We start from the raw sequence: 23,213 nt of genomic DNA on the forward strand, positions 1-23,213 counted from the left end.
ACCAACCATTAAAGTTGAAGAAAAGAACAAATAATAAATAATTGTGAAATCATAGAATTTCAACAATAATTTTAATGTTTGTGCAAAGAAAAAGCCATGAAATGCACAAATAAATATACCATAAACATAAAATAAAGATGTGCCTGTATTTTTTCAATGCAAGTTGACACCCTTTAGGGTGCATGAGTTTTTGCCATGAATTTTGTGAATTTTTGCAGCTTACTATGAGGTGGATGGGCTAAGTCCTAGCCTGTTGTCGTAACCATGGCAGCAAACTCTGCTTTCTATCTAGTGTTCAATCCCACCACCACCCCTCCCCTTCATGATCAGAATCATATCAGTTGGGGAGGGGGTAGAGTTGGGGAGTTAGAGGGCATCCCACAATGGGGTGGTGAGGGGAGGGTGAAGCATATAACTACACTCTAGAGATACATTGCCAAGTTTAGAATCAACTAGCAGACAGGAAGGCAGATGACTGATTGGCACACAGTACACCTCAGGAAGGGGTGCCAGGCTATTGCTCACTTTATATCTTCATGCACAACTCAGTTTCCCCCTCACGCTTCCCACTGACTGGTGCACGTGGTCCAGGTAAGATTCTCATTTGGTTAAAGTGGATGCCAGCAGAGGGATAGTTGGTCAGGCATGAATTGGGGGCTTGCAGTGATGTCTATGAGTTTGGTCTGTGGGAATGAGCAGGTATAATGTATTGGGCCTGGGGAAAATTTGGTACAGGACAAGTAGGTATCAGAGAACAGTGAAGTGGCTGATGCAGGCATGGAGAGGGGTGCGAGCGTGGCAGAAAGAGGGACCGAGATTTAAGGCCATTCACTAGACTTGTTTATGGCTTTTGAGGACCAGAGTTTGCCACCTTACCATATGGTATTAGGCTTATTGTAATGCATTCTGGGTGTGGGCAGGCCCTCAGAAATCCATGTTGTTGGTTCCATATTAGGAATTACCAACCAGGAAAAAGATCTGGGCATCACAGTGGACAATACATTGACATCATCTGCTCAGTGTGCTACAATGGTCAAAAAAGCAAATAGAATGTTAGGAATTATTAGGGAAGGTATAGTGAATAAAATGGAGAGTGTCATAATACCTTTGTATTGTTACATGATGAGACCACACCTTGAGTACTGTGTTCAGTTCTGGTTGTCACATCTCAAAAAGGATATAATTGCGCTGGAAAATGCTCAGAGAAGGATGGAAAGTGATCTTTTGTAAACCGTTGTGATGGCAATACCGAACGACGGTATATAAAACTCAATAAATAAATACAATAAAAATAAATAAATAAAGGGGATGGAATGGCTTCCCTAAGAGGAAAAGCCAAAGAGGTTAGAGCTGTTCAGCTTGGAGAAAGGACGGCTGAGGGGGATATGATAGAGGTCTACAAAATCATGAGAGTATAAGAACGGGTAAATGTAAAATGGTAATTTACTCTTTCAGATAATACAAGGACTAGAGGGCACTACATGAAAATTATTTTTCATTCAACACATAATTAGGCTCTGGAATCCATTGCCAATTAAATTGGTTAAGGTATTTATTTATTTATTTATTTGTTTATTTAGAATTGTTTATATATCACTTTTTCAATAAAATATTGGTCAAAATGGTTTACATAGTAAACATTACATAGTAAGACGTGATTAAACACAAACAGGTTAGATGATTTAAGAAAATAAATTAAAACAAGAATATAAAATATAAAGTATAGAATATAAATACTAAAGTAAAACAAAATACAATACAGAACAATTGATATATGACTGTCAATGCCTTAATAGGATGAAAAGTAGTTAGTTGTGGTCTGTGAAGTGTAGGTTAAATGCTTCTGAGAAAAGATACATCTTTAGTGTTGTTTTTAATTCTTTTCAGTTTGAGATTAGACGGAGGGAAACTGGTAAGGTGTTCCATAATATGGGGCCGGAGACGGAAAATGCTCTTTTTCTTGTAACATCCAATCTAGCCAGATGGACTGAAGGTACATCTAGAATATTTTTATTTAGTGATCTCAGATGTGTGGTTGGTTTATAGATTCGGTGAATAGTACAAAGCCATATTGAAGATGGATTGTGAATGAGTGAGTGAATGATAGAATTTTGTATTGAATACTAAATTTAATTGGGAGGCAATGTAAGGAAAACAAGACAGGAGATATATGATTTTTTAATGAAGAACCGATTAAGTCTCGAGCTGCAAAATTTTGGATTAGCTGGAGAGATTGAATTACAATATCAGGGAGACCAAGACAAAGAGTGTTACAGTAGTCAAGACCAGAAAAGATCAAAGATTGAAGTACCGTATGAAAGTCTTGGAAAAAGAGAAATGGGTGAAGGCGTATGAGTATATGTAATTTGAAAGAGGATTTTTTGACTATTGCAGAGATATGTTGGGTAAGTGAGAGATCAGAGTTGACGAGGACCCCCAAACTTTGGGCGTGAGACAGAATAGGAATTGAAAAAACATTTAATATTACATGAGACAAAGGGCCAGTAGTAGGATTCACAATTGAACATGAGTAGACTATTTCAGTTTTGGCAGGGTTCAGTTTGAGGCGGTTGTGTGTCAACCAGGTGTTGATTGTATTTATATATAGAGTAACTGCAGAGAGGGTATCTGACCAAGATGATTTGTATGGAACAAAAAATTGTATATCATCTGCATATATTTTGAACTGAATGTCCAAAGCAGATAACAACTGACAGAGGGGTGGCAAATAGATGTTAAAGAGAATCAGAGATAAAGAAGAACCTTGAGGGACAATAGCCTCAAGTGTAATAGAAGTGTACGGACCTATAATGATTTGTTAAATGCGGTTTGATAAACCCTGTCTTCAGGGCCTCTTTGCATCCAGGCCGCCGCCAACTCCGCCGTTCCTTCCGCGGCTAGGAGACCGCCACCTTCTTCCTCTTCTGCGGCCAGGAGGCCGCCCTGGAGCTCCTCTTCATGCGGACTGGAGGCCGCCATCAGTCTTCTGTTCTTCACGGCAGGGAGCCACCGACGTTGGGCCTGCTTCCTCCTTCGTGGCAGGATTCCGCTCTCCATGGTCCTGCCTCTTCCTTAGGTGCACGGCCGTACCTCCTCTCTTCTTTTAAAGGGCCAGCAGTAGGCAGTCCTCCTGGGCTCCTCCTGCTGACATTCCAAGGCATTTCCTCTTCAGCCCTTCATTCCATCATTCCATCATTCCCTTTGCAAGGAGCCAGTCATGGAGTTCGGCTGCTCCTGGATCTTCAGGTTCAGCTCTTCATTCCAGGAGACATCTGTGATCCTTCCTTGCTTCTTCAAGGCACTCTGTTCTTCGTTGGTATTCCTTGTCTTCATCCATGGTTCCTGAACCTTCATCTTCATCTTTGTTCCATGTTCTGGTCTCTCGTCAGATCCCATCTCCTTGTCTCCAGATGTCCAGACGTCCTTGTCTCCAGATGTCCTTGTCTCCAGATGTCCAGATGTCCCTGTCTTCTGATGTCTTCGTCCGTCATGTTCCTGACATCCCTGAAGTCCTCCTCTCTAGAGGTCCCTGATGTCCAGATGCCATAGATGTCCAGACGCCTTGATGTCCTGGTGTCCCGAGGTACCGGTGCCCTTTTGTATCCGATGTCCTACATTCCAGTCCTGATGTTTCCAATTTCCAAGTCCTGATCTTGATGTTCCAAGTTTCAAGTTCTGAGTCTCGATCCTGATGTCCTTTGTCCAGTTCTGATCCCTAAGTACCATCAGCTCCTAGCTCCGGGTTCAGCTTTGCTTCACCCCGGACCTTGTCTACAGCTGACCTTCCCTGGGAATAAGTCCATATCTACCCGGTGCCCATTTCCAGTGGCTGGAGCCCTCTTCCAGTTGGATCCTTCCTCAAGCACTCCAAGGATGCCTGCTCCTGTCCTCAACCTAGATCATGAGTCTTCGTCCTTGTCTGAGTATCCTGAGTCCTCGTCCTCATCGGAATATCCGGAATCCTTGCCTGACTCTCTTGAATCCACGTCTGATCTTCATCCACATCTGAACGTCTTGCATCTGACTTCCGAGTTCCACACGTCCTTGTCTCGTCTGACTTCCAAGTCCCAAGCGTCCTCATTTCATCTGAGTTCCAAGTACCAAGCATCCTCGTCTCATCTGAGTTCCAAGCATCCTCATCTCATCTGAATCCCAAGCATCCTTGTCTCTTCTAAGTCCCAAGCATCCTCATCTCATCTGAGTTCCTAGCATCCTCATGTCCTCATCTCATTTGAGTCCCAAGTGTCCTCGTCTCATCTGAGTTCCAAGACTAAGCTCCAAGTGTCCTCGTCTTGTGCAAGTCTTCAGGTCTAGTTCAAGCCCGAAGTTCTGTCTTGTTCCAAGTTCCAGTATCATCGCCTGTCCTCGACCTCTGTCTGTCCTATCACATCTGCCGCTCCCTAGTGGCAGGTCCGAAAGGGCTACCAAGTGGCCAGAAGGCTACCCCAGAGACCAGGATTGCATTGCTGGGTCTCTACCGGTGCATGCATGTTTGGCACAGGTTAAGGCTCCGGTGGTCAACCTGTTCCACCCATGCTTGGACATGACTGGTTTGCCTCAGCGCTTCTACAGAGCTCTCTGCAGTCGCACCATGATCCAAGGGCACACAACTCTCCACGGAATCTGGACCGATCCCTAGCGCTCCCACAACAATAAATAAGTTGTGAAACAGTTGAGTACTGTAGAAGTAATACCTATAGATTGTAAGCTGGATAAAATAATTCAGTGATCGAGAGTATCAAAAGCAACAGAGAGATCTAAGAAAACTAGTTGAAATGTGTGTTTGAGTCAAACCCATACAGTAAAGTGTCAAATGATGATAGAAGTAAGGTTTCAGTAGAATGGCCTTTACGGAACCCAATTTGGTTAGGATGGAGTATGTCATGATCAGATAGAAAGTCTATGAGTTGACGTAATATAACAGATTCAATGAGTTTAGAAAGTGATATAAGTGAAGCTTTAGGCCTTAGATTGTTAAAGTCCAAGTAGTCATGAGATTTGTTCTTTTGAATTGGAAGGATTGAAGTCTGTTTTAAGTTATCTGGGAAAATGCCAGACTCGAGAGATTGATTAACCAGTTTGCAAAGAAAATTGCATGCAGTGTCTCTGATCGATTTAAAGAGATGACCCGGGCAGGGGTTAAGTGGAGAATTTGAGATTTTTTGTTTTTGAAGAATAGATAACAACATAGAGTAGATACAGGTGAGAAAGAAGACCAACTATGGTTAGGTATGGAATTGTCAGTTTTTGGGAGGGATGGGAAAATTCTTTCGCTATTTTCTCGATTTTGTTTTTGAAGTGATCAGCAATTTTGTTACAGGTTAGGGATCGATGGTTGCAAGCTCATTTTGACGAGGGGTTGTTAGTGATCTGATAATGTTAAAAAGCACAGTAGGATTTCCATTAGCAGAGGAAATTTTGTTGGCATAGTACAGAGGATGTGGTTAGTGCAGTTAGTGTAGCTGTGTTTAAAAAAGGATTGGATAAGTTCTTGGAGAAGTCCATCACCTGCTATTTATTAAGTTGACTTAGAAAATAGCCACTGCTATTACTAGCAACAGTAACATGGAATAGACTTAGTTTTCGGGGACTTGCCAGGTTCTTATGGCCTGGATTGGCCACTGTTGGAAACAGGATGCTGGGCTTGATGGACCCTTGGTCTGACCCAGCATGGCATGTTCTTATGTTCTTATGTACAGTTTTTTAGCCTTTTTTGTAAATATGTAAAGAATGGAGAATTTTGTTTTTTGAGACTGTGGATCTGACTTTATGCCAGTAACGCTCTTTTCATCTTAAACGTATTTTAAAGAAACAGAGGCAGTTGGAATATCAAAGAGCAGCTGGTTTCCTCTTTACAAGATATGGTTTTATAGGGGCAATGGTATCCAAAGTCTTAATGATAGTAGAATTCCAAACACAAACTGTATCAATGATGTTATTGGTGGGTGAACGTGGTATATTGGAAATGAAAGATTCAATTAAAACATCAGAGGGAACATATTTTCTTTTCTTCTCTGGGGTATTGTGATTAATAATAGAGGTTGGTTCAAGATGTTTTAGTGTAAAAGAAATGAGATAGTGGTCGGACCAGGGAATGGGGTTGATGGATGTTTTTCAGGGATATTTGAAGCAAAGATATGATTATAGAAAACATAATCCAAAGAGCGACCATGCTTATGTTTTGGAGCTGTATTTAGTTGCTGCCATCCTAGACCGGCCATAGCGTCTAAGAAGGAAAGTTTCCTCGACTCATTACTACTCCTATCTTTAATATTGGTATCATTTACTGTCCCCCTGGTCTACTACAAGCTGATTTATCTACTCTTCTTGAATTACTTTCTACTCTACCATTAAATTGACATGTAGATTAAAATCGCCAAGCAAAATTGTATGGGCTGAGTTTAATGGTAGAGTAGAAAGTAATTCAAGAAGAGTAGATAAATCAGCTTGTAGTAGACCAGGGGGACAGTAAATGATACCAATATTAAAGGTAGGAGTAGAAATGAGTAGAAGTTTGTATGGGTGAGCAAGTGGCATTAATTTCTTTGAAGGTGAAAGTGAAGACATTATAATAGCGAGCAAAATGGGTTTAAAAAAGGTTTGGACAAGTTCCTGGAGAAAAACTGTTATTAATCAAAATGACATAGGGAATATCCACAGCTTATTACTGGAATAAGTAGCATGAGATTTATTTACTGTTTAAGTATTTGCCAGGTACCTTTATCCTGGATTGTCCACTGTTGGAAACAGGATGTTGGGCTTGATAGACCCTCAGTCTGACTCAGTATTGCAATTTCTTATGCTCTTATGTTCTTAAGTAAAATAAAAACATGCAGAAAAAAAACAAACTGGAAGCCACACTAAACCAGACTGTATGCAGTACAACAATGGAAATCAGAAATATCATCATTCCTCATAAAACATCAAGCAATAAAATCAAGAAATATAAAAATCAATCATAACTACAAAAATATTAATAAAAAAAATACATTATATTTTTTATTTTGCTTTTTGGCACTTCAGAGGATTACATTTATGTACTGTAGGTATTTTCCTATCCATAAAGGGCTTACAATCTAATCTGATTTTCAAAGCAGTTCACATGCTTAAAAATGGATTTTACATGTATAAATGTACTTCACCTGTGTAAGTGGGCTTTTGAAAATTGCTACAAGAGAGGTTGCCTTACATATATAAAGCCTTTTGAAAATTATCCCTAATATCTGAGGTAAAAGAGTACCTTGTCCATGGTCATAAAGAGTTGCATTAGGATTTGAACGCTGGGGTCCCCTGATTTAGGGCCCACTGTGCTAACCACTAGGCTTCTCGTCCACCTTGATAGTACATATCAGCTGATGAATATCTATATCGAGTAATTAAAAACTCAAAAACTTTTAAAAAGTCCCAAATGCCAATAAAATCTTTCCAAATAGCAAACATCAAATAATAGTTAAAACTAATAATTGATTATGTTCCTAGACACCCAGATAACCTTTTTCCTAATTTCAGATATCAAAACAGTTCTTGATTACCAAACCATTTATTACAATGCTGAACAATATAGCACACACTGTGAACGTGAAGGCACCAAGGTAGCCATGCAGATTGAAGAGACTGTTACAGCTGTAATAAGTGTCTCACTGGAAGTCCAGTACAGTCTGAGTGAAGTAACCTGCAGCTGATAGAAGCTGTGGATGAATGAGTGGTGAAAAATGATGCTTTCTCTGGAGCTTGCTGCTAAGGATTCAGAATGAGCTGCTAGCTTGCCAAGAGCCTTTTTCTAATTGAAAATCCCTCCAGGCAATAAACTGCCCCAGACTGCTTTGGTAAAGGATTTATACCTACAGAAAATCTAAGGTAAACAATATCACAAGATGACACAGGATGGCAGTGTAATAAATACACATATAAATACACTGTAGAGACAGAATACTCCCCACTTTTTATCGCAGATATATTATGAAACATACAAAGTCAAAGAAATATCAAATGGTCCATAATGTTCATGAGACATAAGAAGCATTGACTCAGTGACAGGTCTGATACATTTTTTCACTGTTCTTTGCTTTGTACTTTTCATTTCAATCTTACAGACCTTTCCATCGCTACTGGGATAGATTTTCACAAGTAGTCCCATTGGCCATTAATCCCATTGATCTTGTCCTTCTTTGAGTAGATCATGATTATCTTCCTGGATGACTGGTATGCTAGAGTGCCATTTGTAGTGGCTCTGCAGAGTTGTGAGGTATCAAGCTTCCAGTGGCTTCAGAAGATGTGGCAAGACTTTGTACCTGTGTCCATTGTTTCTTGTAGAGATCCTTGAAGTGAAGTCCTCAAGTGGTGCTAGATTTGTAACAGCTTTTTGGGTAAGAAGCACACTAGGAGTCAAAATTACTGGTGCCTCAAGATGAGTGGAAACTGGGGCTAAAGTTTTTGCATAGATGATAGATGATAGCATAGATGATAGCAAAGACCTCGGCCAGAAGAGTTGTTAGGACTTCATGAGTAAGGCAAGTGGGTCCAGTATTAGAGAGCAGAGAGTCCAGGATGTGCCGAGTGACTGCAATTATACGCTCCCAGACTCTCTATGTGTGAAGAATAAGGAGAATTGAATATCAAAGTATACTATTGTTCTGACAGATACCTATTAACAGCAGAACTGTTAACACCTTCTGAATTGATTATCAATTTTCTGAAGAATTCAATTAAGTTGATTCCACAGTCAGAACAGAGGTGTTTTCAAGGTCTGCTGATAGAGAAGAATCCTTGGAGGGTATTTATGAAGCTAGCATTATCCATGGACTCAATAACTTCAATATGAACAGCATGAATGTTCATGTATGTGAATATCACAGCCCATTGCTTGCTGTCTGCAAGTTGTCCTCTCATTTGGAAAAGCTGTCGGATTGGGATGCAGTTTCCTTTTAGCTCTCAATTTTTTGCTGTGCTTGTGCTTTAGTGCCTTGCATAGATTGTCACCTTCTAGATTAATGACTCTGTTCCTTTTGTGAAGGCTTTCTTCTGTATTGACTCTTATTAGGAATGCAAGATATCTATCTGACTGGAGTTGATAACATTTATAACTGTACTTGTGTCACTTAAGTCTTGTTGAATTCCTTTTAAAACTGAAGTGCTAGCAAGGTTATGTCTATCAAGTTCAACTCCTTCCCATGCACTATCCACCTTCTTATGGTAATCAGCCTTCTCAGATTCTCAGATTCATAACTCTCTAAAGCTTTGAATGTTAAAATATGTTTCCTTTTAGAAGCAGTGGTGACAGGAAAAGCAGTCTCATTTGCATCTTCACAGAGCATAGAGAATTCATAGGAAGCACTTTCTACCATCCTTTGAAACAAAAGTGAAGACTAGCAGGGATCAGTTTACAGCTCTGAGAAGTTCAGCTCTCTCAGGCTTCTGATGCAATCACTGCTGCAGGAGGGAGAGGGGAACTAGAAGGATTTGAAGCTTGTACTCTGCAAGCTGAATAACTGAAACTCTGCTCAGCTGAATGATCTAGCAAATCACAAGCCTGAAAGGATCTTCGTACGTTCCTCTCTTGAAAAGTCCATACAACTAGACTTTCACTGAATCCTCTGATCAATAATACTTTTCATTTTTCAATGTTTTTCAATGTGCAGTCCTCAGAACATGATCTCTAGCTTTATGTTCTTAGACAGCTGGTTAACCTTTTCCCCAGCTTCTGATACCAGATAAATTCAGTTCTTCATTACCAAAACATTTATTACAATGCTGAACAATACAGCACTCATTGTGAATGAGTAGGCACCAAGAGTAGCCGCACAGATTGAAGAAACTGTTACAGCTGTGATAAGTTCTCTATGGAAGCCCAACACAATCTGAGAGAAGTAACCTGCAGCTGACAGAAGCTGTGGATGAATGAGTGTTGAAAAAACATGGTTACTCGGGAGTGCACATTAGATTATATGAAAAACTGAATGAATCATCTACCAAATCCTTCATGATTGGAATTTTCATCAAGTCTTCACAATAATCTTTAATGCTGCAATAAGGTAAGTAAAAAATGAATTTGTTTCACAAAAAGAGCACTATCTCTAAAGATCGAATTTAAAATATGGAGGATTTTTGACTGATAATTTAGGAGAAGGATCAGCATCTCTATAAGGCAGTTGAGTTCTGAGGTCTTTTCCTCCATCTGCTTTGCATGATAAACATTTTTAGATATATTAAATAATTTAGTGGACTGTGAAATATATGATTAGTGTAATAAAGAAACATAAATATACTGTGGAGATAGAATAGTTGAAAATGTGGAGTGTGCAGTCACTTTCTCCTCTCTCTCTCTCCCTCTCCTATTCTCACATGCATGCTCACAGATACATGCACACACAATTGCATGCTCGCACATATACACATCTCACTCACAAATATTCTCAAAGACACACAAACACACTCTCACCCACACACTCGCAGACATGCATACATACTCACAAACACAAATAGTCTCATTCACAGACTGTCTCACATGTTCATATGCATGCTCACACACACACACACTCATAGACACACACACACACACATACTCGTAAACCCGCTTGCAGACACACGCTCGCTCACAAGCATGCTCAGACACACACACACACATGCTCCCAGACATACAAATGCTTGCTCATATACATGCTCACAGACACATATGCTGGCTCTTACACACACAGTTCAGTGACTCACTGACATAAGTTTAAAAAAAATCTTGTAACTTACATTGGTGGAGATGGTGGGAGGAACAAGACAGGGTCCCACAAGAATAGGTGGGCTGCCAGTTAATGCTTCAGAAGGAGGTCTTCCTTGGAGTGTGAAGGGAGAGGACATCAAGGTTCCCATACATTTTTTTGTGTGTTTTTCTTTTTTGTACAGCCTGAAGTTGAGGACGCTCGGAGAATAGTAGGAGATCTTGAGGCAACTACAGAAGGTCTGTTAGCTGCCTCCCACTGGAAGAGGCAGAGCAGGTGCAAGGGGCAGCAGCCAAAATGTTTCCCACCACTATGGCTGAAGGACAACAGTGGGAGCAAGCCACCAATGAGAAAATGAAATCAAACAGGGGAGGAACCCTCTTCCTGAGAAGAGCTACTGCGGGGCCCTGGTGTTGATCTCAGCAGCTCCGCAGGCATGGGGACGCTGTAGTCAACAACAATCCACATGATTGGCCTGGTCAGTCCATCAGAGCATTCCCAGAACCCCGATAGGCCAATTCACCTCTGGATATAGAAAATGGATTCCACTGAATATCCATTTTGCACATTGAGTATTCCAGTGGGAGGAGTTTATGGTAATGAGGGTCGGTAGCAGCCAATGCGATACAGCAATGCTATTTTTCGGTGTGTTGTGCTTGCGATAGTCTTGCATTACTGTGAAAATATGTTTAGCGCGCAGGAGAGAGAGAAAGGGAGCACCTCTGGATACAGTAGATTTATCTACTCCTCCAGTTATACTTTTCATCCATTATAATGATCACAAATCTTTAGTGATGTCAATGTTATTATGAATACCGCTGAATGTTTCTGTAACACCACCCCTAACCCCTCCCCCCACCTTCTGAAACCCAGCCCGATTCAAAATGCCCCTCTACAATACATATATAAAGAGAATCAGACTGACTCCCGCAGGTGCTATTTCCGCTATATTTATATCTTTCTGATAAATCTAGGTGTTAGTATGCACCTCCTAGTAGCAAGACATGGGGAGGTTGAATTAGCACAAGCTTGAAACTTTTGAGTAATTTAGTGTCAATCATCAAGGCTTCCAAGTAGCACTAATCATCAGCCTTAACCACTTCCTACTCTAGGAAAAAGCAAAACATTTTTAGGAGCTATGAAGCTTACTTATGGAGTAATACTGAAAACACAAAAATACAGTAAGAATAACATTGCCACAATTCCATCCTCCCTCATATAAATTTCTAAACATAGTTAATGATATTTGCGCTTATAAATTAGTAAAATTAGTTAAAGTCCATTTTCAGACTCTGAAAGCAAAGTGATGGTAAAATAACACATTACCCATTTTATTTGATTGTAAAGAAAGAATCCAATGGACTGTCAAATTCCCCTGCAAACTTTCCTTCCCTATTGATATTCAATTTTCTAATGCAACCTTGAAAACCCAAAGCCAATACTTCCTAGCTTCTCAATTTGGCATGAGAAGAGTGAATGAAAGATTTACTTTTACTTTTCAAATTCTGTATTTTTTAAGGTAATTGAATTGTGAATTCTTATGAAAGATGCATGAAACTTCATTAATTAATGTGAAGCTTAGGAAAACGTGCTAAATCAGCACATTTGAATGCATTTGCTTTGATGATTTTTTTTTTTTTTTTTTTTTTTTGCAGAACAAGGGAAAAAAAATGATCATTCTAATACAAAATGATGAGCCATATTTCCAAGTGTAGGGCAATTAGCCTAAAAAAGCATGATAACCCTGTCCCTAGTCATGAAATTGAGAACAGTCTGAATAAAAAGAATATTGAAGGCCAAAGCTTCAGTAAACATAAACAATTTGTTTTGCCTCTCAATTGGCCACCCTGTCAAGCCTACATTGTTATGAATGATGGAAAGTCCCTTTCTCTGACAAAGAGATCCTGATGATGCTCTCTGTATGAATTATCTCTAGTTTTAGATTCTAGCATGCTCTACACTAATTATCTTTAGATTATGAATTAACTAATTAGCACAATCAGTATTTGTAATAATTACTATCTTATCAGAAATCCTTGAGAGTTTAGAATAAAAAAAGGCTGCTTCAACTCGGAGTGGAGGAAGGAAGAACACAGCCAAGATGTAAAACAAGGAACCTACACAAGGAAGATCCTCAAAGGAGAATGAACATTGGTAAATGAAGAGGAGAAACTTGAAGTAGGAAGCAGATGAGGACTTTGTAATTGTCTGGACCTTGTCTCTGCCAACACAGGTGTGCTGAGTGTGGCCAGTTCAGTGCATTGTGACTTGACTAACAATATAACATTCTGAAGAAGCAAAAGGGCTGAGAGTGCTTCTGTTATTACATTGGGTAAGGTTTAGAAGGGGATTCTGGCAATACAGTGAACTGATTGCTCTCATTGCATTATATATAGTGCAGAGGTGTTCTGTACTCTACCTGTACTACATTCAGAGTGCAGAGCTGTGCAGAGCTGTGAAGAGGGAGATCTCATTTGTACTGAAACAGAAGCAATCATCCTGAGGGGTTGCTACAACTAGAACTATTAAATTCATCCTCGTTTGCTTGCATATATCTAAAAGGCCCATATATACACAGCAAACAGATTTTTAAAAATAACGTGATTCTCAAATTCCTTCTACTTTCTGTCAATGAAATGCATTTTTTATTATATTTTTTAATGTTTCTATGGATAATATCAGATAAATTTCACTATGTTAACTTAATATTAAAATTATTCAAAGGATATACATACCAGTTTAGATCAGGAAAATGCTTTCCTCTTTCCAAATGAAGGGAGGATTATATTATTCAATCTCCCTTGCTTAGTCCTGGAGAACTTGGAACTTTATTTGCCTTCCCTCTGTCTTAACTACTACAGTGTGAGCTCCATGGAGTAGGGACTTTCATTTCTGTGTATCTGTACAGCACTACATACTTCTACAAGAGCTATAGAAAGCTTAAATAGCAGTAATCGTAGCAGAAGATTCTGATTCGAATCCCATTGCCCAGGCTCACTAATTTCAACACCAAAGGTAACTTGACTTTGATTTTATTTTTGGTGAGTCAGAACACAAGAAGGGAGATGTCAAAGACATTTTGAGTCTAAGAAAACATAGGGAGCCCAACATTTCAAACTGTCCAAGGTACACAATTTGTGCACATAAGTGAGCCCAGGGAGGTCTATGGAAGGAGCAGAAAAATATATAAAATACTGCATATTTCTCCCCCATAAGTACATGCATATATTTTGGTCCATATATATAATTTAGAAGCACATATACTTTCTCTACCCATTTTTAAAATTATTTTATGCGTGAAATATTTATAATAATTCTTGCATAATAAAACAGAATTAAACACGGAGACAGCTATTATTTAAAGTATTCGTGTAGAGGATCACGGGATACCTTGAAAGAAGAGAGATGTGATTCTCATTGCTCTATTCACCCTCCTGCCTAATCTGCCTCCATCCTCCTCCATAAGTCTGCTTTTCACCAGAAGTGCCAGTGGACAGCTTCATTCTTCCTTCTGTGGGCCTTTTGAGGTATGTCGGCTCATTTAACAAAGAAAGGGAAAGAGGGAACTAGGCTGGGGAACAGCGATTGCAAATTTAAAAACAGCAGTAATCACAGTTCTAGAACAATTTCGAACAACCATGACAATATTGTGACCACTGAGGAGGAATTGTGCAGCTTAAAATCTGTGAACCATAACAGGATGATAGGTAGGGGTGTGCATTCGTTTTGAACTTAAATGTAAAACGCAACTTTTTTTTTTTTTTAACTTAAAAAAGTGATGAGGCAAAAACGAATAAGTTGGAAATCGCGATTGTTGATCCTAAATAAAAATTTAAACCCCTCACCTCCTTAATCCCCCCCCCCCCAAGACTTACCAAAACTCCCTGGTGGTACAGCAGGGAGTCAGGACGCCATTTCTGAACTCCTTTGCGAGGAGCACGTGACGTCGGCGTCACGTCGGAGTGACGCGGCGTCACGTGATTCCCCGCGCGATCGCTCCGGGACCCTTGTTGCACCCAAAAGGAACTTTTGGCCAGCTTGGGGGGGTCACAATTTTTATTTGCACGTATGGACATAGACTCAACTTATGGAATTCTCCATATGTCCATATTGACCGCAAATGGGACCCCCTTTCGACTTATGGACTTATGAACATAAACTTTTGCTCTGCACATCCCTAATGATAGGCTTGAGGAACTCGAAAACAGATCCCGGCAGAATAACCTACGCTTCATAGGCTTTCCTGAAACTTTGGTGGAAAAGGATCTTGCACAATTTTTAGAATCCTGGCTGGTACGTGAATTAAACCTTTCCCAGATGCGGGGCCCTCTGCTTATCAAACGGGTGCACCACCTAGGTAATCAGAGGAAACACTCAGAAAGACCATGGGTGGTTATAGCCAGACTACTGGATTTTACATGCAAAATGGAAATTCTGCAAGCAGTAAGATCTGGGAAAAAGCTGTCCTATGAAAACAAAACCATTCTTGTGTTCCAGGATTAATCTTTTAAATTGTCAGCTCAGCGCAAGGAATTCACACTAGTATGTTCACAGCTGCATGCCTTAGGCCTGCGATTTGCATTATTGGACCCCGCTAAACTCCAGATCTTTCTTCCTGAGGGAGTGTAATGGATTTAATCAGTTACGGAAGCTGTAAAGCTGGCAGAACACCTGGAAGTTCCACAAGGAATCACGCAACCAATTAAGTTTTTTGCTGGGATGGATGGTATAAACTGGTTGGAGATATGAATAAGACCACCTACTTCTCTTTGTGCCTGAAAACACAGAGAGAGCGTGGACATAACTGGATTTGAATAATTGTTTAGAGGGTAAATCTGTTCATTATTCTGACTGATTTTTGGAGGAAGGACATTGGAACCTTTATATGTATTCAAGTAATCTTTGCACCTGGAACGCAAAGAGTAACAGAGAAGAGGATTGGTCGTTGGTTCCAGACAGCTGGCGCCTCCAGCTGGTCATGCGGAGTCCGGGAATAAACGTTGGAGAATAGTCCAGAGGCAGTCCAGGGATCGTAGTCCAAAGAGAAGTCGAGAGCCGGTCCAGGAGCAGACAGGAGACTGGTCCGAAGCCAGTCCAGGAGAAATCACAGAGAAGGGTCCAAAGCCAGTCCAGGTTAAATGCCAGAGAATCATCACCACCGGTCCGAAGGTCAGGTGCACAAGAGTCAATCCAACGGGAAGAAGCAGAAGCGGGACGAAGAGCGGATCCAGGAACACCAAACACAGGAACGGAGCACCAAGCCTCAATACCAAGGCAATACCATGACAATATCCGGTCATGGCTCCTTTAAATATCTTCTTCAGTCACGTGCGCGCGGCTCCTAGGAGACTGAGGGGGAGGATCCAGACCGCCGAGACCATGCGGCTGAGTGTAGCAGCGGCAACGGCTGCCAAGACGCCAAAACAGAGAGCTGCCTGTCGCCGCTGGAGCCTCCGAAGCTCCTGGTGAGAAATCAACGCCGTGACCGCCAACCCGACCCTGGTCGCAGCCTGCCGCGGCCGGCAGCCATGACACTCGGCCACGGGGTGCTGCGACCGGCGTTCCTAACACTATGGGCCTCGTCAGCCAGTTCTTGGTGGTACCGTTGCACTGAGCATGGAAGAAACTCATGAAAATAATAGGAGTATCTAGTGAATGTATGCCATTTTTGCCATTTCAGGGGGATTCAGAATTTTTAACGGGGTCACAATCTAAGCGTTTTTCTTTTTGTAAAGATCAGTGTATCACACAATTAAAGCATGTATTGACAGAGGGGGGAGATTTATCCTTTTTCCAATCATTACAAACTTAATTTGGGTTAACTGCCTCAGATTCTTTTTTTCATAGCTGCAATTTATTTATTTATTTAAAAATGTTTGTATACCGCTTTTATAGACAATGTAGATCAAACGGTTTACAGTACCATATACATGTGTGTAGGTATAACATGCATAATTTAAAATTCACAAACAAAAAATATTTGACAGATAAACAACAAATAAAATAACCATGAAGGTATGAAGAATAAAATAAAATTGAAACAAAGGCTACCTGTAAGGGCAGTTCATACATGGTAGATGACTAAGGCAAATAAGTGCCATGCGAAAAGATGTTACATTTAAGATGCCAGGATGTTATTAAAGGCCATTGAAAAAAGAAAAGTTTTAATTTTCTTTTTAAATTCTTTGTAGTTAGTAATCTATCTTAGATCATCCAGAATTGAGTTCCGAATTAGAGGACCAGCGACTGAGAAGGCGTATCTTCTCGTGATATCAAGTCTTGCTACTCTTATGGTGGGCACTTGTAATGGGTTTTTATGCATAGAACGGAGGTTCCTATTGGGTTGATATATGCGAAGTTGAGTACATAGCCAGGTGGAGGAGACATTGTAATGCATCATTAGGTCCTTTCTTTACGTAAGAATGACCTGGTTATAACTGTAGTTGATAAAGTGGATAACTTTTTTCATATAGACTGCAGGAAATTATCCCTTTCCTGATTTCATAAGGGACTGCAAAAGTTACATCAGGATGTCTGGATTCCCATACTCTGGGAATGTTGAAGATTAGAAAGCAGTTTTAACATTTCCCAAAAGATCATATTAACGTATTTCAAGACATTAAGAAACATTTCCCCCAATAGCTATTTAAGGAAAATGCAGTTTAAATTTCTACATAGAGCTTATTTTTCCCAAACACTAGCCTTTAAGACAAATCTTACTTCCTCTGCAACTTGCTTAAAGTGCATACAGGACAGAGATACTCTTACTCATGCTGTTTGGGGTTGTTCTATAACTCTCCATTTTTGGAACAAGATAATATCCTATATTAGTGATATTTTAGGCTGTGACATTCCATTGAGACCAGAATTAGTATTGTTTGGTGTTGAGATTCATAAATATGTGCAGAAGGAGACGGAGAGACTTCTTGTTAAGAAATTATTAGTGCAAGGTAAATGGCCTATACTGCTGGTCTGGAGAGAAGCAACATCTCCATCCTTTTGGCAGTGGCGCAATGCTGTACATTCAATGATGTTTATGAAATCCTTGGCTGCACGTATGTCATTTAGATACAAGGCACATTTTTTGAATATCTGGGATCAATATATTCAAAGTCTTTCCAGCAGAGCTCGGAGTTCAATTTTGATTGGTTTGTAGAGGAGCTATAAAGATCACTGGGTTGTCAATTGTGGTGAGTGAGGTTGGCCCTCTTATACTATTATCAGTATACAGGGAGGGATGAGGTATGGAGTGAGGGTAGGGATACAGTTGCTGGGAAATTGCTAGATAAAGAGGTTTAAATGTACAAGAATAAGACATATAAACCATTTGCAATTGATTGCTGCTATAGGTTGAGTTAGTAGTGGGATAAGGGGGAGAAAAATGTAACTAAAGAAGAATCTGATCATTTACTCTGTAATGGAAGTTGAATTAATGACCATGCAGTTTGTTTTTCTTGCACTATGTCTGATGTTATTTGGTTACTGTAATAAAGATGTTTAAGCATAAAGTATTCATGTACATCATTCTGAAAATATTTAGTTGCCCACATACTTGGAGTCAGTCCACCTTAACAAGGATGTGCACATAGACTGAATCAGAGTGTAGGCCTAAGCAACATAAAGATGGAGTCTCCAGCCATGTGATGATTTTGGCAACTTCATATGAGACTGTGAATCACATAGAGGAGAAGAGACTGCAATTGTTTTTCCCTATCATACATCTGTCTAGTGTCTATGCATATTCATTGTGGACATCCTGAAAACCAGATCTGTTTGACTCACTCTTAGCAATACTGAGTATAAGAACATAAGAAATTGCCATGCTGGGTCAGACCAAGGGTCCATCAAGCCCAGCATCCTGTTTCCAACAGAAGCCAAACCTTCCTCCTGAACAATGGACACTGGCATCTCCAGGTTAAAGCATATGCTCTAACCCGTTAAATTATTCGTATCACGTTATATTTATTCTACCTGCCTTTATCTTCCTTCCAGCTTGTCTTCAAGCCTCCAAGTTTTTTCCATTCCTTGTTGATTGTAACTTTGACTTATTCCTTTTTCCTTTGTTATCTATTATTAACCAGAATTGTTATCTTAGTTTACCCTTGTTAAAATGTAAACCGATCCGATATGGTTATCTACTATGAAGGTCGGTATAAAAAACTGTTAAATAAATAAATAAAATATGCCTTCCTATGTGCTAATTCTCATCAAACACACGAACTGCTGAGCATGTCTTTCGTGGAAACTTTGGGGTAGATTTTTTAAGTTATGTGCGGGTGTAGATTTGTTCGCGCAACCCAGCGTGAACAAATCTACGCCCGATTTTATAACATGCACGAGCTGCCGCGCACATATTATAAAATCCAGGGTCGGTGCGCGCAGGGGGGTGCACAATTGTGCAACCTGCACGTGCCGAGCCGAGCAACCTGCCTCTGTCCCCTCCCTTCCCCTTCCCCTCCCTTCCCCTACCCCTAGGTTATATATCATGACAAGTAGCTATAAAGTCTTGTAGGACCCTTACTCTTAGAGTCAGTATAAAAAGCAGACTCTATTATGGTATAGGGTCACTTTACTTTATTTAATTTATGTTAATTTCTGTTCATTTTTTTCATTTGAATAAACACCAACTTCTTGGACTGCAAGTCAAATAACCATCTGTAGTCATAAATCATCCTATACTCTATACATTTTGAAATTATTTTATGCATGAAATAATTATAACAATTGATGCATAATAACAAATAATTAAACATGGAGGCAGGTATTTTTAAAGTATGCCTGTACATCAGTCTGAAAATACTTAATTGCCCACATACTTGGAATCCCCAGGTCACTGATGTTGCTACTAGTTTTCCCAGACCAGTTCACCTAGACCCTCTAGCATTTCACTCTGAACCTCCACTTGTTCACCCAGACCTCTCACCCAGCTGCGGATGAAAGACAAGTCTGATTTAAAATAGTTGGTATAAAAGTGTTTGGACAAGTTTGACAATGTATGTTGCAAAACAGCAACTTGCACTTCAGAACTCTGCCCCTAGCCTGCCCCTTTTTTCCCATTAAAATTTACATATGATCGTATAAAGTATGTATGTGCTCTTGAAGTTTATAAAATCATATATGAGCACCCATGTAACTTCTATGTATATATGCTGCTAGCGAAAAGTGCTCGGCATTACTCGGGTAATCTGGTCAATAACAGATATAAATTTTAAAATTGGCCAAAAGCGAAAACAATATGGGGTAGATTTTCAAAAAATATGTGCGTGCGTCCTTGTGCACACGTTACCCAGCCCGAGCACATGGACATGCGATTTTATAACATGCTCACAGTAGTGCACTCATGTTATAAAATTCCCGGTTGGTGCACGCAAGGGGGTTATAATTTAGCAAATTTGCGCAGCAACGCATCGGGGACTTCCCCAATTAAGGAGCGGACCGGGAGGGAACTTTCCAACCCCCTACTCTAAACTCCCTTCCTCTTCCCCTATCCTCCCCTCCCACTATCCCTATCTTAGCCCCCCCCCCCCCCCCCCCATTTTGTTAACTCATGTTTTTCTCCTGCAAAGGAGCAGGAGCAAGTTGCTCATGCCGGCACCTTGCCGGCACATGATCCCCCGGCACAGCAGCAAATGGCCGCTGTACCGGGTGCCAGTAGCCTCACCCTGCCCCGTTCCTGGACCGCCCCCTTTTAAGGCCCCAGCACTTACACGCGTCCCAGGGTTTACGCGCGTGGCCGGGTCCGTTTGAAAATTGGCCCAGTGCGCATAAGGCCCGGGATTTACGCGCACCGGGGTTTTAAAATCCGGCCTTATATGTTGCTTTATTTTATTAAGTAATTAACAGAAAGCCTATAGAAAGTTAGATAACCTCTCTATAAAGTTTATTGCTCCCAAATGTTTGTCTTTGTGGGCATGGGTATAAAGGTGTTCCCAAAGTGTCTGTTATTAGTTGCTTCGGTATCTTCGCAAACACTTGAGTGACGGAAGTCAGAAATTAGGTGTGCAGTGCTTTTCAGACACTCCCCTGTGTGGGGTATCTTGCAAAGAATGTTTCCATAAAACTCTTGAGCCCAATTTGACTCATGTTCTTTCTTAGAGTCTTCTGTCCTGTGAAGGTGTCTGGGAATCACCATGCAACTCTCATTATACCCAAAGGAAATTATATTTTTTCACTTATTTTTTTTCTCACGCACAAAATTCAAAAAGATACTTAAAACAGCCCATGTCATTTCATTCTATCAGATGTTATCAACAGAAAATCTGCCAAAACTATTTGTATATAACTTCCTTTACTGAAAAATACTGGCTACGGTTTCACAGAATCAAAATCATTTTTTTATTCAGTTTTTATCGAGGTTAATCAAATATTACAAAGAAAAGAAATATACAAGAAACTGCAATCCAGATCATGGACCATATGAAAATGCTTTCTAAAGTTATCCTCAACTGCACACAGTTTTTCAACGTTTTCCAAAAATAACCACTATGATTTTGAAACTCAACCACAGTCAACACAATAAAAAATGAAGAAAACAAGTGAAGAATCCAAGAGAAAGAAAGAGGAGGAAAATGGGTATAGTCACATCTGACAGACATTAATAGGTCTCTGGAGGAAGGGATAAAAGCTTGATAAAACATATGTAACCTAATTTGCTTTCTTCTGTTGACTTTTCCATTGTTAGTACATACCAGATTTTAGATAACCATTCTACTGAAGTGGGTGGGAATATTTTTTTCCAGTTCACCACAATATTGTAGGCTGCCATGCTTAATAGGCAATTGACAAGTTTATTTCTAGTTGAATTTTCTTCTTGGACTAGCAAGCCCAACAAAAAAAATCCAGGATCCCAGAGGATATTAATCCCTGTTATTACTACCCTTTGAGGAGTGAATTTTCAAAGACGTTTCATATATAAAAATAGCATATATGCACATAAGAAGAATGTATGCATATAAATGCTATTTTATAAACCTTTAGGGCAGAATATTCAAAAGGGCATACAGCACTCAATAGCCGTATAAGTAGGACTTATCTGGCTATCTAGTGGGCCATTGAATATCCAGATATAATTCAGCGGCTAGTCTGTAACTTGCATGTTGATGTTTTTTGTGACCTGCAAATAAAAACAGATTATATACAAAAAAAAAAAGGCGTCTGTGTTCTAATATGAGAATGGTATGAGAGTTTTTATTTAGGCTTAGGCTTGACACTACTAGTCAACGTAAACCTATTAAGCTCAATAATTTATTGCGATTTGAAAGTCACCACCTGCATCCTTTCAAATGTGGATTACCTGTAGGACAATTTTTGCGTTTACGTCAAGTATGTTCAACCACCACAGAATTTGATGTACAATGCACAGAAATGACCCATCATTTTATTCAGCGGGGTTACCCAAAAAAAGTCATCACTGTAGCTCGCTTACAGGCACATTTCTCAGACAGTCATCAATTGCTAGAGTATAAATCGCCGCACAGATGTGATGACATTACATGCGTTTTAAAATTTTCCAACATTATACACAAAATTGTTTCTTCCATTAAAAAGTACTGGCATATTTTGCAGTATCACCCACTGTTCAATATCCCTCCTTTATTCTCTTACAAACAAGGAAGAAATGTTAAGGACTTTACAGTGTCAGCGGTACCGTGGAATCCTACAATTGTCAGCGCTCATACCACCAGTCACTGAGCATGTGGTAAGTGTCTTATGTGTGAGACTATGATGCCAGGAACTGAATAGTAACATCCTCATTCTGGTGTCAAAGTTCTTTTGACAAATTCTACTAATTGCAATTCACAATGGGCCAGATTTTAAGAGGTACGCGCGGGCGTAGATTTGTGCTCGCAACCCGGCGCCGAGCCCTAGAGGAGCCCCAATGGCTTTCCCTGTTCCCTCCGTCCCCTCACCTTCCCCCTCCCTTCCCCTACCGAACCCGCCCCCCAGCCCTACCTAAAACCCTCCCTCACCTTTGTTTTTAAAGTTGCGCCTGCCTCTGGGCAGGCATAGGTTGCGCATGCCGGCTGAGTGCCGGCGTGCGATCCCCCAGCCTAGAGGCACTACGGAGGCCTCTGGCCATGCCCCCGCCACGCCCTGGACCGCCCACACCCCACCCCGTTTTTCAAGCCCGGGGACATACATGCATCCCGGGGCTTGCGTGCATCACCAGGCCTATGCAAAATAGGCTCAGCATGCGTAAATCCACTGGATTTAAATCCACTGGATTTAAAATCTGCCCCAATGTGTCATTTATCTACTGCTCTTTTCTTGCTCCCTAATATGTAGAGGGCATACTGCCAGGGAAATCAAAACCAGATTCGTTGAACATAAAAAACGCATTAACAGCAAAGAAACCAATGCTCCTTGTGTGGCTCACTGTATTCAGGCTGTTGATCTTTTTCTGAACTACTCTGAACCACACTTGAACAGGTTTGATTACCCCCTTGCGGAAGGGACATAAAAGCAATCCTTATTGGACAAAAATGATTTTGGATATTTTATTTA

Source organism: Rhinatrema bivittatum, chromosome 3, assembly GCF_901001135.1.
Source record: "Rhinatrema bivittatum chromosome 3, aRhiBiv1.1, whole genome shotgun sequence".
NCBI classification, from domain to species: Eukaryota; Metazoa; Chordata; class Amphibia; order Gymnophiona; family Rhinatrematidae; genus Rhinatrema; species Rhinatrema bivittatum.